Here is a 17,698-nt window from a genome sequence, read left to right on the forward strand (position 1 = left end):
AATCGGTTGTGTAGTTTCTAAGATAATGAAGTTTCGTGATTTTCACATTTCGGTTCATTACAGACGAAGTTACAGTCAGATTACAGTAAAATTCAATAGGGTGTTATGAGCCAGCTAGAATTAATAATTGACACTGATTTTGTGGAAATCGGGTCTGCCATCTCTGAGAAAAGTGAGTGAGTTCAAGTAGTCTTCGGAATATGTTCCTTTTCATAGCTGAATTTCACATTTTTAAACAAAACAGGCAAAGTAATAGTCTGCTTGCAAAACAAATCAATAGTGTCTTATGGGGCAACTTGACCTTCCATTTGACACTGATTTTATGAAAATCGGTTCAGCCATCTCTGAGAAACGTGAGTGAGATTATTCAGCCTTCAGAACACGTTTCTTTTCATAACTTTTAAACCACAAGTTCAATCTTTATAAAATTTAAAACTCAAAGGTATCTCAGGTAGCACGTTCATTTCAAACCAATTTTGTTCAAATCGGCAGTGCAGTTTTCGAGATGATGATTTTTACATTTTGATACATAACCTCTAAACTAAAAATCTGATTACAATAAAATTAGATAGGGTCTTATGGGACAATAAGAGCTTTATTTTGCAATCAATTTCATGAAAATCGGTCCAGCCATCTCTGAGAAAAGTGAGTGAGAATAAAAATCTGCACATACACATACACACACACACACACACACACACACACACACACACACACACACATACTGAAAATGCTCAACTCGTCGAGCTGAGCCGAGTGATATATGCCATTTGACCCTTTGGAGCACTTTAATACTTTTATACTTTCGGTTTTGCAAGTAATTGCTATACCTTCCTAGGAGAAATGCAAAAATATCATCCACATATCTCCACCACTGGATTGGTAAAAGGTTATTGGTTTCTAATTTGTTTTCTATGTTTGTCATGAATAGCTCACATAGGAAGGGAGAAAGAGGCTTTTCCATTAGAGCTCCTTTTGTTTGTTTGTAAAATTTATATCAAAAAGTAAAATAATTTTCGTTCATACAAAGGCGGGTTAGTTTCATGAGACTCACGTTTTTTTCCAAGTGCTATCAGTATATTGGGGAATTAGCCAATCCTCAAGAAGATTCAAGGTTTCATTCACTGGAACACTCGGAAACAAAGCCGTCACGTCAAACGAGACCATTATCTCATCCGCTTCAACGTTACCCGAAGATTTCAAATTTTCAACGAAAACTTCCGTACTCTTAACCTCTTGAAACTCTTTTACTAACCACTTTGCTATATTTTGTGCTGGAACCCCTACAGCTGAAATAATTTTCCTCATTTCGTTTCCTGGTTTATGGATTTTTGGTAGGCCTTTTATTCTTGGAAGAACTGGATTTGAAACTCGAAGATGTTGTAATGTATCGCCTAAAGTGGGTTTGCAGTCTTTAGTTGTGTTCTCAACTCGTTTTACTATCTCAGCAAGTGGATTAGTTCGTAGTTTAAAATATGGACCGTTATCTATTTTTTGGGTCATCTGTTCATCATAGTCAGTTTTGTCCATGATGACAGTTTTATTTCCCTTGTCTGCTTTTAAGTAGAAAACTTTTTAATGACCTTTGTAACAGATGAATTTTTACTGCGTGGAATCGTTTTGGCAACATTTGAAAAAATTTGGCGTACCTCACTAGCTTGTGTTGAAGAAAGTTTGCAACTATCGTTGCTTGTTGCCACTGCAACAAGGTTTATATTGGACAAATCAAAATAAACCTGGGAATCTGGTTTAAAGACCATGTGGCAGAAGTCACCAAAGCATGCAAAGTTTCCAAAAATGATCCACCACACCTTTTCAAATCAAAAGTGGCTGAACATATCTTTGATGAGGGACATCCACTAACTTCGGATAACATTCACCTGCTTTACCCCGTTAATAATTTATGGAAATTGGACGTATCTGAAAGTTTAGAAATCTACAAACAACATCCATCCACACTGCTCAATAAAGACGTAGGTAATCATTTTTCATGGCTTTTCAAAATCCTACCTAAAAACCTTAGACCCAGTACAGGACAAAAACAACCACAACATATGACTACATATCATTCTGTGCCGAACACGCATCAGTACTGGACGTGTTTGGTGATCGGTCCGATAGAGTATAAAACAAAAGACGTGTGAACAAGTGTTGGCATTGTTTGCCTGGTCGAGTGAAATAAATCCGGGTTCAAGGTCGTTCCTTTGTGCAACTGTTTCGCATCGTGACTGCCAGCTGGTGCGTAAGCCGATTTGGCTGCTGGCTGGATTGTGCTACAGCAGTGGACGAGACACAAACGAGGAAAAAGAAGAAGCCATCAGTGTCAGCGAGTCGTATCGCTGTGTGGAGTGATCTCACACCTGGCTCGCTGCTGGTGGCTGTTTGGTGCTGCTGTATTGGTGCTGCTGGCTGTAACGGCTGCTACTTCGAACGATCGGACAACCAACCTTACTGGAAGGGAGAAATAAAAAGGTACGTGTTCTTGTCAGCGCTAGTGCGCTAGACTTAGCGCAATGGATGTAGATCCCTCGCCTCCCGCGCCACCATCCCCGAACCCCTCTGACCCTGACCCTTCTGTTACCCCCTCCCCTGTTCATTCTTCAGTCCCCCCTCGCCCCAGGCTTTACCCAGACGGAGCCCAGGGCAGCTATACTGTTTATTTTCGGCCAAAGGCAGGACCGAAATCGAAAAAGTTGAACCTCTTGCAGATTTCTAAAGACCTGACGAAGGAGTACAAGGGCGTGACCGAAATTTCCAAGGTCCGGCCTAACAAGCTCCGTGTCGTGGTCGGTAACCTGAAAGAGGCCAACGATATAGCTTGCTCTGAGCTCTTCACACGCGAGTATCGCGTTTACATACCCGCACGAGACGTGGAGATCGACGGTGTCATAACCGATTCGAGTCTGTCCGTCGAGTGTATACTGCAAAGTGCCAAAGGGTGCTTTAAGAACAAAACGTGTCCCGAAGTAAAGGTGCTCGACTGCAAGCAATTGCGGTCAGCATCGATCATCGGTGGCAAAACAGTATACACTCCGTCAGACTCGTTTCGAGTTACGTTCGCCGGGTCTGCACTACCAAGCCACGTCTCGATCTACCGGGTTCGTCTCCCTGTGAGGCTCTACGTGCCCCGCGTCATGAACTGCCTGAATTGCAAGCAGTTAGGCCATACAGCCGCCTACTGCTGCAATAAGGCACGTTGTGGCAAGTGTGGGGAGTCTCATGCGGAAGATTCTTGCAGTGTTAACGCTGAAAAGTGTATTCACTGCGGAGAAAATCTGCATGAGCTCTCGACATGTGCGGTGTACATGCAGCGCAGGGATAAAATAAAACGGTCTCTCAAAGAGCGTTCAAAGCGTTCCTACGCTGACATGCTGAAGAAGACCGTTACCACTTCTCCCGTTACTTCGAACCCCTTCGATCTGTTGCCCTCTGAGGAAACCGATTCTGACGATTCACCAGCGGGAGCATCTTACGCCAATCCTGGGGAGTCTAGAAAGAGGAAAAGTGTTTCCTCTCCTAAACTTCCCAGAAAAGGTCCTAAGATTTCTCAAAGTGAAATGAAGGTTACAAACAAACCAAACAGTGCTGCGGAAAAACCGAAGCAAACTCCTCCTGGGCTGGCAAATTTAAAGTCCCAGAAGGAGTTCCCAGCACTGCCAGGAACATCTAAAACCCCAGTTGCTCCTTTTACACTCCCAGTTGATGAAACAAACTCTGGATTAGTGAAATTTTCTGACATTGTGGACTGGATTTTTGAAACTTTCAATGTACCCGATCCAATTAAAATTTTTCTTACAGCATTCCTCCCAACAGTTAGATCATTTTTGAAGCAGTTGACTGCCCAATGGCCTCTCCTTGCAGCGATTGTATCCTTCGATGCCTAATTCAACTGCGTATATGAAGGATTCTATCTCTGTCTTACAGTGGAATTGTAGAAGTATTTTACCAAAAATTGATTCGTTTAAAGTTTTGATAAATAAAAACAAATGCGATGCATTTTCCCTTTGTGAAACTTGGCTTACTTCAAATATTGATCTCAACTTCCATGATTTTAATATTATTCGCCTTGATCGAGACACCCCATATGGAGGAGTACTTTTAGGGATTAAAAAGTGCTATTCTTTCTATCGTATTAACCTCCCCTCGATTCCAGGCATCGAAGTTGTCGCATGTCAAATGACAATACAAGGTAAAGAGCTTTGTATTGCCTCAATATATATTCCCCCCAGAGCACAGGTTGGGCAACGGCTGCTCTTTGATTTAATAGAACTTCTTCCCTCGCCACGTTTGATTTTGGGAGACTTCAACTCTCATGGCGTGGCTTGGGGTTCCCCATACAATGATAACCGCTCCTCTTTAATCTATAACCTTTGCGATGACTTCGACATGACTATTTTAAACAACGGTGAAATGACACGTATCCCGAAACCTCCAGCGCGCCCAAGCGCTTTGGATCTATCCTTATGTTCGACGTCGCTACGGTTGGATTGCACATGGAAGGTAATCCTCGATCCTCACGGTAGCGACCATCTGCCTATTCTTATTTCAATTACTAACGGGTCAACTCGCATGCGACCAATTGACATTCCGTATGACCTCACACGAAATGTCGATTGGAAGTTATACGAGGAAATGATTTCAAAAGCGGTCGAGTCGATTCAACATCATTCACCACTTGAAGAATACAACCTCCTCGCGGGCTTGATTCTCGACGCCGCGTTGCAAGCCCAAACGAAGAAATATCCCGGCGTAACGATCAAAGAACGGCCTCCCACTCCGTGGTGGGACCAAGAGTGCTCCGATGTCTACACGCAAAGATCCGACGCGTTTAAGGCCTACCAGACGGGAGGTATACCTGGCGACTATTTACGGTATTCGGAGCTTGATACCAAGCTTAAAAGCTTGGCTAAAGCAAAGAAACGTGGATATTGGCGTCGGTTCGTGAACGAGACGTCGAGGGAGACATCGATGAGCACTCTTTGGAACACAGCCCGAAGAATGCGGAATCGCGTAACGGTCAACGAAAGCGAGGAGTCTTCAAGTAGGTGGATATTTGATTTTGCCAGGAAAGTATGTCCGGACTCTGTTCCTGAGCAAAATATTGTTCGCGATGCGTCTCCGGGCCACGACGCGATAGAATCACCTTTTACGATGGCAGAACTTTCAGTTGCCCTCCTGTCCTGTAACAATAACGCGCCTGGATTAGATAGAATCAAATTCAACTTGTTGAAGAATCTACCCGGCAATGCCAAGAGGCGCTTGTTGAACTTGTTCAATAAGTTCCTGGAGCAAAACATTGTACCGCAGGATTGGAGGCAAGTGAAGGTGATCGCCATCCAAAAACCAGGGAAACCAGCTTCTAATCACAACTCTTATAGGCCGATTGCAATGCTATCCTGTATCCGGAAATTGATGGAAAAATGATACTCCGTCGTTTAGACCACTGGGTCGAATCAAATGGTCTACTATCAGAAACTCAATTTGGCTTCCGCCGTGCCAAAGGGACGAATGATTGTCTTGCGTTGCTTTCAACAGATATTCAGCTGGCGTATGCTCGTAAAGAACAAATGGCGTCTGCGTTCTTGGACATTAAGGGGGCTTTTGATTCCGTTTTTATTGACATTCTTTCGGGTAAACTTCACCGACAAGGATTTTCTCCAATTTTGAACAATTTTTTGCACAACTTGTTGTCCGAAAAGCACATGCATTTTACGCATGGCGATTTGGCAACTTTTCGCATTAGCTACATGGGTCTTCCCCAGGGCTCATGTTTAAGCCCCCTTCTTTACAACTTTTATGTAAATGACATCGACGAATGTCTGGCAAATTCATGCACGATAAGACAACTTGCAGACGACAGTGTAATCTCTGTTACAGGAGCCAAAGCTGCCGATTTGCAAGGACCATTGCAAGATACCTTGGACAATTTGTCTGCTTGGGCTTTACAGCTAGGTATCGAATTCTCTCCGGAGAAGACTGAGATAGTAGTTTTTTCTAGGAAGCATGAACCTGCTCAGCTTCAAACACAATTAATGGGTAAAACGATTTCTCAGGTTTTGGTACACAAATATCTTGGTGTCTGGTTCGACTCTAAAGGCACCTGGGGTTGTCACGTGAGGTATCTGATGAAAAAATGTCAACAAAGAGTGAATTTTCTTCGTACAATAACCGGACAATGGTGGGGAGCCCATCCAGGAGACCTTATAAGGCTTTACCAAACAACGATATTGTCTGTTATTGAATACGGGTGTTTCTGCTTCCGCTCCGCAGCAAACACACATTTGATCAAACTGGAGCGAATACAATATCGTTGTTTGCGTATCGCCTTAGGTTGCATGCAGTCGACCCATACGATGAGTTTGGAGGTTTTAGCTGGAGTACTACCATTGAAAAACCGCTTCTGGAGCCTGTCTTCTCGTATTCTAATCAAATGTGAGGTCTTGAACCGTCCCGTGATTGAAAATTTTGAAAGGTTAATCGAACTTAATTCTCAAACCCGTTTTATGACATTGTATTTCAATCACATGTCCCAAAATATTAACCCTTCTTCGAATATTCCAAATCGTGTCGACTTATCAAATACTTCTGATTCTACTGTGTTTTTCGATACATCCATGATAGAAGAAACTCGTGGAATCCCGGATCATTTACGCGTGCAGCAGATCCCTAAAATTTTTTCCAATAAATATCGAAACATCAACTGCGACAATATGTACTACACTGACGGATCACTTCTTGATGGGTCCACTGGCTTCGGTATCTTCAATAACAATTTAACCGTCTCCCATAAGCTCGATAATCCTGCTTCTGTTTACGTCGCAGAATTAGCTGCAATTCAGTACACCCTAGGGATTATCGAAAAAATGCCCACGGACCATTATTTCATCTTTACGGACAGTCTCAGTTCCATTGAGGCTCTCCGATCGATGAAAGATGTTAAGCACTCTCCGTATTTCCTGGGGAAAATACGGGAACATCTGAGTGCTTTATCCGAAAAATCTACTCAGATTACCTTAGCGTGGGTCCCTTCTCACTGCTCGATACCGGGTAATGAGAAAGCGGACTCTTTGGCTAAGGTGGGCGCAACAAACGGTGATATTTATGAAAGACCAATTGCCTTTAATGAATTTTTCGCACTTGTACGTCAGAATACGATCATCAGTTGGCAAAATGCTTGGACCAGAGGGGAATTGGGAAGGTGGTTACATTCCATAATCCCCAAAGTATCGACGAACCCGTGGTTCAAGGGGTTGGATGTAGGTCGGGATTTCATTTGCGTGATGTCCCGGCTTATGTCCAATCACTATAGATTTGACGCGCTCCTCCGTCGTGTTGGGCTCGGGGAAAGTGGTATCTGTGCCTGTGGTGAAGGTTATCACGACATAGAGCATGTGGTTTGGTCATGCCCTGTACACCGTGACGCCAGGTCTAAATTAATAGCTTCCCTGCAGGCCGAGGGTAGACAGCCGGCTGTTCCTGTTCGTGATGTCTTGGCGAGCCGTGACCTATCCTACATGTCCCTTATACACGTTTTCCTGAAATCCATCCACGCCCCAGTTTAGTCCCGTTCCCCTCCGTCTACACCCAACAAAACGACAAGAACACGTTTGAACCTTAAGCACAAAACCAGCAACCAGACCCCGCACAACAGAACCAGGACCCAAGGACTACGAGCCTCTGTCCCAACTCACGACATCGTGGCTCAGCAGAACGAATCCATACATGCCATTCGACGATTATCAGACGACCATTGAACAACAAAACACTGATTGGAAATCCCATGCTAGTTTTAAGTTAGACTTAATTTCAGCTCGTAGTCGGCAGCGAGGATAAAAAATTTGCTTTAGTTTTTAAGTCATCAGATATAATTGGCGCCGTTAAACATTAAATTGTATTTGTGCCGTGTCAAATAAATGTTATGTGAAGAAAAAAAAAAAAATATGACTACATAACTTCAATTTAGGAATTTCTACTTACACCTACGCATATAAAAAGGAGGTTGCTCAGTTATGCTCTTCATATGGTATCTGCGGACGGTATTCGATTTTTTGTAGTAGAATCAAATTGAAACATAACCTATTCTCAATATTCAATTCCATTCTACTAAGACGCTCAAAACAGAAAAAAAATTATTACTTATTTTTTAGATGCGGGTATTCAATAGAAGAGCATCTTAGCAAAGAAAAAATGAAATTGCAGCGGCAACTTTTTGCCTTTCTCCTAGAAAGGTATAGCAATCACTTGCAAAACCGGAAGTATAAAAGTGCTCCCAAGGGCCGAATGGCATATATCACTCGATTCAGCTCGACGAGCTGAGCATTTTCTGTATGTGTGTGTGTATATGCAGATTTTCATTCTCACTCACTTTTCTCAGAGATGGCTGGACCGATTTTCATGAAATTATTTGCAAATGAAAGGTCTCGTTTTCTAATAAGACCCTATTCAATTTCATTGTAATCGGATTTTTAATTTAGAGGTTATGTATCAAAATGTAAAAATCATGAAACATCATTATTCCAAAAACTACACAAGCGATTTGAACTAAATTGATTTCAAACGAGCGGGCTACTTGAATTACCCTTAATTTATGAATTTTATGAAGATTGAACTGGTGGTTCAAAAGTTATGAAAAGAAACGTGTTCTGAAGCCTATTTAATCTCACTCACGTTTCTCAGAGATGGCTACACCGATTTCATAAAATCAGTGTCAAATGGAAGGTCTAGTTGCCCTATAAGACCCTATTGATTTGTTTTGCAATCGGACTACTACTTTGCCTGTTAATGTTCAAAAATGTGAAATCCAGCTATTACAAGGAACATATTCCGACGACTACTTGGACTCACTCACTTTTCTCAGAGATGGCTGACCTAATAACAACAAAATTAATGTCAATTAATAAGTCTAGCTGCCTCATAACACCCTATTGAATTTTACTGTAATCGAACTGTAACTTCGTCTGTTATGTACCGAAATGTGAAAATCACGAAACTTCATTATCTCATAAACTAAACAACCGGTTTGATCCATATTATTATCAGATGAGCTGGCTAGTTAAGGGTTAACTGATGAATCATGACTGAACACGTGGTTTCAAAGTTTGGCTGCCCTATGCGTTCCCATTTCATTTGATTGTAATCGAACTTAAGCAACCGTGATGTATTAAATTGTTAATAAAACAACGAATGTCTATTATCTCAAAGATTACATGACTTATTTGAACATAACTAGTGTCTTACAAACGAGTCATCTCTCAAACGTACAAACAACAAACTTCACAACAATTTGATGTGGCTCAAAAGTTATGGAAAGAAAAGAAATTCTAAGACTGTTTAAAACTATACCTGCTTTAAACGATATATGTGGCCTCATAATTTAAATGTGGTATCGTACTATTAGAACTTTCCAAATTCATTGATTTCTTGCGATGTGTTTAAAGTCTGCAAATGCACGACGAATCGGCCATAGGATATGATCAAAGTCAAATAACAATTCGTTTGAAATTATTGGTTTTATCGAAATGGCAACATCCTCGACTTTTGGCTTCTGTACATCGCCTTAATTCTGAATATATTCATATTGGGTGGTATTCGGTCATTTTCAGCAGAGTTTCTGGCATCAATCTGACACCGGAAATAACCATATTGGGAGGTATTTAGTTATTTTGGTTGTTTTCGACAAACTAAAAGTCTGTAAATTCAAAATGGTGTCCAGATTCAATGTTTGGTTTCTATGCATCATCTCGATTACGGAAATATCCATCGGTCATTTTCGACTGTTTCCTAGAAGTTGCCATTTAGCCATTCAAAATGGTGCCTGAGGTCAATTGTTAGCTCATTGCATCATTCTGTTTCCAGAGATACTCATATTGGATGGTATTTGGTTAATTCAGGCTGTTTTTCACAATCCGGAAGTCGCCATCTTGGATTTCAAAATGGTATTTAAGATAATTTATGGCATCTGAGCGTCATTCTGGTTGAATATTTTTAGAAGTAACAAATATGTTTATAATGGTTCGACGCCCCTCCCTCTTCTGGAAGCACATGTTCCTGTGAAACAGCCGAAAATGATCGAATAACACCCAATACCGGAAGTCGCCATCTTAGAATCCAAAATGGTATCTGTGGTCGATTTTAGCTCCTGTGTGTCATTCTAGATTCGGATATTGTTATATTGAGTGGAAATCGGCCATTTTTAGCTGTTTTCCAGAAACCGGAATATGCCATCTTACAATCCAAAATATTGCCTGAGGTCGATTATGAAATATATTTGTTACATCTTAAAACATTCACCTGCCAAATTTGGTTCCATTTAGTTGGTTAGCTCTTGAGATGTGCAGAAATTTGTGTTTCATTTGTATGTAAACCCTCCCTTCCAGAAAAGGGAGGGGTGTCGAACCTTTATGGACACATTTGTTACATCTAAAAACATTTACATGCTAAGTTTGGTTCCCTTTACTCGGTTAGTTCTCGAGATGTGCAGAAATTTGTGTTTCATTTGTATGGCACCCCACCCTTTCAAAAGAAGGAGGGGTGTCAAAACATTATGGACATATTTTTTACCTCTAAAAACATTTACCTGCCAACTATTAAGGACTATTATGGACATATTTGTTACATCTTAACACATCCACATGCCAAATTCAGTTGAATTTGCTTGGTTTGCTCTTGAGTTGTGCAGAAATATATGTTTCATTTGTATGGAACCCCTCCCTTCCAGAAGAGGGAGGAGTCTCAAACTATCATAGGAACCTTTATCGGCATCAAAAACTCCTACATACAAATTTTCACGTCGATCGGTTCGATAGTGTTTGAGGCTATATGGATCAGACACACCGGACTGCATTTTTGCCTTTCTCCTAGAAAGTTATAGCAATCACTTGCAAAACCGAAAGTATAAAAGTGCTCCAAAGGGCCGAATAGCATATATCGCTCGACTCAGCTCGACGAGCTAAGCATTTTCTGTATGTGTGTGTGTATGTGCAGATTTTTATTCTCACTCATGTTTCTCAGAGATGGCTGGAGCGATTTTCATGAAATTATTTGCAAATGAAAGGTCTCGTTGTCTCAGAAGACCATATTAAATTTTATTGTAATCGGATTATTAGTTTAGAGGTTATGTATCAAAATGTAAATATCATGAAACATCATTATCTCAAAAACTACACAACCGATTTGAACAAAATTAATTTCAAATGAACGGCTTACCTTAAAAACCCCTTACTTTAGAATTTCATAAAGAATGAACTTGTGGTTCAAAAGTTATGAAAAGAAAGGTGTTCTGAAGACTGTTTAATCTCACTCATGTTTCTCAGAGATGGCTTTACCGATTCTCATAAAATCAGTGTCAAATGGAAGGTCTAGTTGCCCTATAAGACCCTATTGATTTGTTTTGCAATCGGACTATTACTTTGCCTATTTGTTTAAAAATGTGAAATCCAGCTATGAGAAGGAACATTTTCCGAAGACTACTTGGACTCACTCACTTTTCCCAGAGATGGCTGACCTGTTTTCAACAAAATTAATGTCAATTAATAAGTCTAGCTGGCTCATAACATCCTATTGAATTTTACTGTAATCGGAATGTAACTTCGCCTGTAATGTACCGAAATGTGAAAGTTTGGCTGCCCTACACGTTCCCATTTCACCTGATTATGATCGAACTTAAGGCAGCTTTTATGTATTAAATTGTTAATGAAACAACGAAAGTCTATTATCTTAAAGATTACATGACTTATTTGAACATAACTGCTTGGTTTGTTCTTGAGCTGTGCAGAAATTTGTGTTTCCCGAAGAGCCATACGTATGAATCTTCGCTGCACACGTTCTATACTAGGGTGGTTTAGCGGTGAAACAAAAACCGGTAAAACCGGTAAAACCGATATTTTTTTCAATACCGAAATACCGGTATTGGAAAGGCGAAAAAACCGGTATTTTCGGTATTTTTCTTAAAATTAAAAAAAAAATTCACAATATGATTGTGTTTGTGTGAATCGATAATATGTCAAAAAACTTCATATCAATAAAGCAAAACATTTATTTTCTAATTAGAACAGCTAATCTTTACACACTCATACTTACAGAGGTAACTCGTGGGTTTTGAAGCTATCAGTTCAACTACAAATTCTGAAAATCATAGTTCGAGGTAGTAAATACAATCATTCGCGAAAAAACGAAGGTCATTATTCGTTTTGTGCTATTTAAAAGTAAAACTAAAAAATTATATGTCAATATAAATTTGTATTGGAGATTTATTTTTTGTTTGACGTCTCCGTGTGCATTGCACAGGTTGCACCTAGCTATGGACAAGTTGCTCGTGATACAAAGTGTTTACAGAGTGAAAGAATCAATCAAAAATAAATTTCATCCTAAAAATTAATGCTCCTCGAAAAAGTGAAATTCAAATAGTTGTAGCATGGTCAAAGCTTCGTCGTCCACACCGCAGCGGATTTTATTAGCAATAATTCTAGCTGAGAAAATGCTTTCTCAGGTTCAACTGAATTTGGACGAACTATTTAAGCATCGAACGGAATAGAGAAGTATTTATCTCGATTCCCTCGTAAAATGTAAATTCTTGTCTGAAAAACTCTGCATGGTTTTGTTAGTATGAGTTTTAAAATGATGTCGTTCGTAATCATATGTATTCACTCATTGAAGTTTTCCAAACACTGTTAAATTTAACCAGTGTTGTATCCGGATCGTATATCAAAAGAGATCCGAATCTTACAAAAAAAAACTGTAGTGTAATGAAGCATGGGTTCTTATAAGTGCAAAAGCATAATTATGCAGCAACACGTCCATAAATGCAACGCTGAGACGCTAAAGACGCTAGTAAAATCAATTTCAATACCAAATTTATGTATATATTCAATTATTTTTCAGTTTTAGAGAGGAGCTGGCAACACGACTAACCGATAATACGTGCCCCGAAAGCAATCCGTTAAAGTTATTGATTTATAAGTGAAATGAGGGGCCAAACTTGCTAAAAAGTGTACAGTTGTGATCTGTGATGCTTTGTTTAAGTGAGAAAAGTGGAGGTTTTGTGAAAAACACTGTGTTCTATGCGTGGAAGTTATAATTTATCCACGAAATCAAATTGAAAATTGTTAGGCCAGTTAGGTTGCGTGAGTGTGAGTGCCTACTTCGTGCGTCGCGCTAACAAGCGGTTCATTATTAACGTGCGATAATGGAGTGCATATGGTGGTGTGAACGAAGAGAACGGCACTTCCTGGAGAGCGGAGAGAATAGCGTTGCGCTGTGCTAGTCGGCGTTTGTTTCGCTGGCATAGGCATAACCAAACTAAAACAGATGAGTATATGTTTTTTGTATCAAACATTTCATGAATGTAAGGCTATGTGTGTAGTGGCTTTTAGCGGGCTTTGGACTTTGGCAGAAGCGTGAATGTGTGATCTGTTGGGTGCACGAGGTGTGGTAGCTTTTCGGCTGCGAGTAGGGTTTTTTTTTGTTTGCGCGATGAGTCTTGAAATGTTTTACTTTTTTTCTCCCACAAGAAAAAGCAATGAGAATCGTCAGGTGAGGTAGGTCAACTTATCAACGGGCTCGATACGACATACACGATTCGCTTTTGGAATTTTATTTTTTTTTCCTAATTGGTCCGCGTTCGAACATGGTTTACATCATGTGATGATCAACCGGATACCACGTAGTTGCCAGTTTGAGGAACGACGTAGCGTACCGTTTTGATTGTGGCCGTTATGAATGTTTAACTGTTACAGTTTCGATTGTCCAAATAGAAAACAGGGTGCAATTAAGATGTTTTTCTGGAGACTTTTTTCGTGTGGTTTTGTGTAATAGTGTTGTTTATGAGAATTTATGGTAGAATAGATTAATTAAGTTGTATTTACTGATGTGTCGTGTGCCATGAATTTTTAAACGCACTCATGACTCTCGCATGACAGGTAATAGAAAATTCAATGGAGTCGAGTTTGACTTTCGAGGATTATTTAGTCAGCCTGAAATAATCATGATTGGTTTGGTCCTGTCAATAATTTCAAGACTTTTGATTAGTATGTACATCTACACCTGATGTTTGCACTTAATGTTTTAGATGCACCAAGCTTTGCCATTTTTCTATCTTTCCAACAGTATCACACCCATTATAAGGTAATGGGTAGCTCAACTGAGTAATGAGCCAATATGACGCATAGTATACTTTGAATCCGTCATCTAACACGGTTTTGCACGGTCAGGCTTCAAGTAGGGTTTTATTAGCAAACATGTTCTCACCTCGAGAGCAATGGTGTGGTTTATGGAAGCTGGGAGTATGGTGCAATGATAATACATGAAATCTTATGCTTCACTTTTCCGATTTTTCTAGCTTTTGGGCTGTTTATGTTTTGTTCCAATAATGACTAGGTCGGCATTTTGTTAACAAACTTAAGACCATATATTGGTCAATATGGAAATTTGCATTTTTAAATTATTAAGGCTTTGCATGCATGAAACTTTGCCAATTTTTTTTTATTTAATAGGCAACATTCGCATCGACAACTAAGATAGAATCGGCGTGAAAAGTCGTGTCCCCGAGTTTCTGCGTCGGTAGGAGGGAATAGAGCAGTCGTGCATAGTGCTTCGATGTAAACTGCGTTTCCGGCTCGGGAGCATTTTACTTATATGAACGTTTTTAGAATATAGTGATTTCGAACCGAAGATTTCGTCCGGTCGATAAATATCGCGATTAACGAAAACACAATGTATACCCTCTAAAGAATCGCGTCGGCCGACGTGCAGTCGTTACTTCGAAAGTACTCGGGATTGACAAATAGCTGATGGCTACGAGTAGCAAAGGCTACATCGCGGACCGTTTGGCAAGAAATATACTCATGGTTCGTTTTCGTAATAAGCGCGCATCATTGTTATATTCTGTTTTTCAGGTGTGTTTTTCGCGGGATCGTATCGTTTTTTTTAGAGCAGACAAAGTGTATACGAGAAACGTCGTTGGTCGATTTGTTAGATAGAAATGTCCGGTTGAACGAACCCCTAGACTCCGCCTCGATACATTCATGAGGTCGAATTATCTAAAGATAAATCAACAACGCGCCCTTGATTTCGGTGTAAAGAGGAAAAGAGGATCACCTTACGAGGAGATACCATATCATTTGAAGTTGTACCAATTCGATCAAAGGTCTAGTATTCTCGCGTACGATTTATTGTTGCGGTGTTACATTGTCAAACTGAATAAGTTTGAATCGCATTATGAATATCGTGGTGGATATAATGAACTTGTTCGCGCGATACTTGTTCTAAAGAACCCGACACTCGAAACCAGCGCATCGTTTACCAAAACGAACCCTGCTGTGTACCTTGCCCTTTCTCCAACATCCCAGTGATTTCTCGTGGAAGTGCAGGGGTGTTCTCGGCTTCCAATAAGCGAGTATCACGTCAACATTTTCCTATACAAATTCCTTCTTTGACCTGCATTCGGATGCGGCCGGCGCTGGTATTGCCTAATACAAAGATTAAGGTCACCAGTTTTCACACATTGAGGATGCATGTTGGTCCCAAGCATCATCTGTTGGTTCTCTGTGTAATTACAGCTGATCTGGCAATAACGGAGTAGCAACCGCGGGCGGTCAATCATGCTCATGCTCATGCTCATATTTAATTATTTTTCAGTTTTATTTTTAAATAGTACAGAGAGAATGACTTGCGTTTTTTCGCGGACATCATTGTCATTACTTCCCCAGACTATAATTTTCAGAATTTTTTAGTTGAACAAGTAGGTTCAAAGACCACGAGTCGCCCCTGGTTTTCAGTAATCTGAAAAAAAATAAAAGTACCGGTTTTTTACCGGTTTTACCGGTTTTTATTTTTATGAATACCGAAATACCGGTTTTTCAAAAAGTCGTTAATACCGACCACCCTATTCTATACGTATATTCCAATTGAGCTGGTGGGGCATCCAAACAAGGTTTGCGTTTTCGAGGACAGGACGGACAAGAGCGCAATACAGTGATTTTAGGTAGCACGGGTCTTTGAAGTCGCGTCCGATTTTTGAAATGAATCCTAGCTGACGGGTAGCTTTTGAAATAGCTATCGCGCTATAGCTATTAACCACAAAGTCGTCAAAAAGGTGTGCTTTGGACGCTTTTTGACATGGGATTTCGTCTTTGTTTTCTATACTGGTATGCATTCTGTAAAATTGGAAATAAAACTGGCAAATGTTGCGTCAGATTTCAAACGATAATAACAGCATAACCACATGATGGATAACAATATGTCATTCGATAAATAAAATGTTGAACAATTTTGTAATGCGCTAGTTATCATTTTTTTTTCATTGCAAAGCGGTAAAATCGATAAAAGGTGTCAAGGACAAATTTACGCGAGCAATGAACCAACCATATGTGAGCATTCCTAGCACAAACGACATGAATAGACACCAACCATTCCCTGTGATATTTTCTGTATCAATATCCAAAAAAAATTGCCAGAGTCTCCCCGTCCCAACAGGTCAATTTATGTTTGCTTCCATGAACCTAGACTAATTTGATGTCTCGAAGGTAAAGGGTTTTCGAAATGTTTGAAACAACCTTTTTTCTTAAACAATTTCTAAACCTGCTGTTAAAGCATAATAAAAACTGATGTCTTAAAAGAAAACATGCTGGTAACAGCACAGCGCACTAGTTTCTCGTCGTCTATCATTTCAGCGGGCACGACTTCTAGTTGCGTGCAATCAAAACTGCAATGCTGCTACTGATGGTGAATGAAAGTTTATCTCATGAATATGATTACCATAAAAACCATTAATTAATCAACAAGAATTGACCATTTTTGCAACGGTTATAAGTTATTTTAATTTTTTTTATCTTCGATATTCACTAAATAATCGTGACCGACATAATATCGAACAAGTAAGTTCCTAAAAATACTAATTTATAGAAGAGTAAGAGCCGGCAAATGCTTATAAATTTTTTATCCATTTATTAAGACCTATTCAGAATCTTTTTTTCGCATTTTTAACTTTACAAATAAAATAGTATACTTATATTAGCTGTCTTCGTATTACAGTGAATGTAATTGTTGGCAAAAGTAACAAACTTGTGAAGCAAAAAAAATGAATCTTTTTAAACCTTAACTTCGCTATAATTGTTAAATGTTGTTTGCCCAAAAAAAAAACAGGTTTGACTGAAGACCGTCTGAAGGCGGCACTGGGCACTAGAGGGTTAAACATATTGCTGAAAAAATGAAGGTAGGGCGAGAATTTAAATACGTAAACCACTGAACAAACGAATTTATTGTGTCTGTAATTACAATAATTACAGTATTCAATCCCACGTCACCATTTCATACAACCCTAGGGCTGTATACCTTGTAGTATTTTTACCCTTGTTACCCTGTCGAAGTAATTGATTTAACTTTTTCATCCCCAATTTACGTTTACGTTCACCCTCACAGTTTTCCGCTACTTTTACTTTTGTCAGAGAATGTTGAAATTCGAAAGAAAAATCTTTAGCTAGTTTAAAATGAAGTGAATAACATTCCATCGTTATAGAGCTAAGTTTACTATAAAGGAACTTGATACTACTTTTCAAACATTCTCTTACCATGCGTTTTACGATGGTTTCCATAAATTATTAACGGGGCGAAGCAGGTGAATGTTATCCGAAGTTGGTGGATGTCCCTCATCAAAGATATGTTCAGCCACTTTTGATTTAAAAAGGTGTGGTGGATCATTTTT

This window comes from Wyeomyia smithii, chromosome 2, assembly GCF_029784165.1.
Source record: "Wyeomyia smithii strain HCP4-BCI-WySm-NY-G18 chromosome 2, ASM2978416v1, whole genome shotgun sequence".
Taxonomy (NCBI): Eukaryota; Metazoa; Arthropoda; class Insecta; order Diptera; family Culicidae; genus Wyeomyia; species Wyeomyia smithii.